The sequence below is a fragment of the Arachis duranensis genome, chromosome 1, assembly GCF_000817695.3.
Source record: "Arachis duranensis cultivar V14167 chromosome 1, aradu.V14167.gnm2.J7QH, whole genome shotgun sequence".
In the NCBI taxonomy this organism is placed as follows: Eukaryota; Viridiplantae; Streptophyta; class Magnoliopsida; order Fabales; family Fabaceae; genus Arachis; species Arachis duranensis.
The window spans coordinates 72,115,740-72,118,089 of NC_029772.3; the positions used below are offsets into that span (position 1 = coordinate 72,115,740).

A 2,350-nucleotide genomic window follows, 5' to 3' on the forward strand; every position below is an offset into this window, starting at 1 on the left:
GATTGTTCGAGTATGGATAACTGACGGTTCATCTTGTTGCTCAGATTAGGTAATTTTCTTTTCAGTTATTTTAAAAAATTTTTCAAAAATCTTTCAAAAAAAAATTTTTTCTCCCTCTATTTTCAAAAAATCCTTCAGAGTTTTTAAGAATGAATTCTAGAGTTTCAAAATGGTATGCTGAAGCTTAGCTGGCCATCAAGCTTTAGACTAACCTGGTCTAATTCCTGGGATTTTGATTGAGGACTTTGAATTTATTACTTCCTTTTTCCTAATATGTTTTTCGAAAAATATAAAATAAAATCCAAAAAAAATTAATTAATAAAATCATAAAATCAAAAATATTTTGTGATTCTTGTTTGAGTCTTGTGTCATGTTTTAAGTTTGGTGTCAATTGCATATTCATCTTGTTCTTGCAATTTTCGAAAATTCATGCATTCATAGTGTTCTTCATGATCTTCAAGTTGTTCTTGGTAAGTCTTCTTGTTTGATCTTGATGTTTTCTTGTTTTGTGTCTTTTATTGTTTTTCATGTGCATTTTTGCATTCATAGTGTCTAAGCATTAAAGATTTCTAAGTTTGGTATCTTGCATGTTTTCTTTGCATAAAAAAATTTTTCATAATCATGTTCTTGATGTTCATCATGATCTTCAAAGTGTTCTTAGTGTTCATCTTGACATTCATAGTGTTCTTGCATGCATCATGTGTTTTGATTCATAATTTTCATGTTGTGAGTCATTTTTTTATGTTTTTCTCTCTCATAATTAAAAATTCAAAAATCAAAAAAATATCTTTTCCTTTTTTTTCTCAAAATTTCATAAATTTGGGTTGACTTAGTCAAAAATTTTTAAAATTAGTTGTTTCTTGTAAGTCAAGTCAAATTTTCAAATTTTAAAAGTCTTATCTTATTAAAACTTTTTCAAAAATCAAATCTTTTTCATTTTTTTTAATTTTCGAAAATTTAATTTTTTAAAATATTTTTCAAAAATATTCTTCTTAGTTTTATCTTTATTTTCGAAAATTATGCTAACAATTAATAAGCTTGATTCAAAATTTTGAAGTTTGTTACTTTCTTGTTAAGAAATGTTCAATCTTTAAATTCTAGAATCTTATCATTTAGTTTCTTGTTAGTAAAGTAATCAATTTTAATTTTAAAAATTAAATCTTATCCAACCATATCTTTTTAATCATATCTTTTTATCATATCTTTTCTATCATATCTTTTTCAAAATTTTATCTTTTTCAAAATTTTGATTTTAAAATATCTTTTCTAACTTCTTATCTTCTTATCTTTTCAAATTTGATTTTCAAATCTTTTTAAACTAACTAATTGACTTTTTGTTTGTTTCTTATCTTTTTCAAAACCACCTAACTACTTTTCCCTCTCTAATTTTTCAAAAATTTCTCCTTCCTTTTTAAAATTCTTTTAATTAACTAATTGTTTTAAATTTTAATTTTAATTTTATTTCTTATCTTAATTTTTGAAAATCATTAACTCCTTTTCAAAATTATTTTCGAGAACTTCTGTCTCTCATCTTATTCTATTTATTTATTCATTTACTAACACTTCTCTTCATCTCAAATCTCTGCCCCTATCCTCACCCTTGTGTTTGGATTCTCCTTTCTTTATTCCCTTTCTTCTTCTACTAACAATAAGGAACCTCTTTACTGTGACATAGAGGATTCCTCTTTTTTTTCTGTTCTCTTCTTTCTCATATGAGCAGGAACAAGGAAAAAGGCATTCTTGTTGAAGCTGATCCAGAACCTGAAAGGACTCTGAGGAAACTAAGAGAAGCTAAATTACAACAATCCAGACACAACCTTACTGAAATTTTCGAACAAGAAAAGGAGATGGCAGCCGAACCCAACAACAATAATGCAAGGAGGATGCTTGGTGATTATACTACACCTACTTCCAAGTTTGATGGAAGAAGCATCTCAATTCCTACCATTGGAGCAAACAATTTTGAGTTGAAACCTCAACTAGTTGCTCTAATGCAACAAAACTGCAAGTTTCATGGACTTCCATCAGAAGATCCCTACCAGTTTTTAACTGAGTTCTTACAGATCTGTGAGACTGTTAAGACTAATCGAGTAAATCCTGAAGTCTACAGGCTCATGCTTTTCCCTTTTGCTGTAAGAGACAGAGCTAGAACATGGTGGGACTCACAACCTAAGGATAGCCTAGACTCTTAGGATAAACTGGTCACGGCCTTCTTGGTTAAATTCTCTCCTCCTCAAAAGTTGAGCAAGCTTAGAGTGGATGTTCAGACCTTCAAGCAAAAAGATGGTGAATCCCTCTATGAAGCTTGGGAAAGATACAAGCAGATGACCAAAAAGTGTCCTTCTGACAT

The 2,350-nt window shown here is 29.0% G+C and overlaps 1 non-coding gene across 1 annotated transcript; it reads right to left on the reverse strand.

Annotated features, from left to right (window-relative positions):
- Positions 1–2,246: 2,246 nt before the first annotated feature.
- LOC127742464 (small nucleolar RNA R71) lies at positions 2,247–2,350 on the reverse strand. The gene has a single exon (XR_008003739.1). It is a non-coding gene; the product is annotated as a small nucleolar RNA R71 (small nucleolar RNA).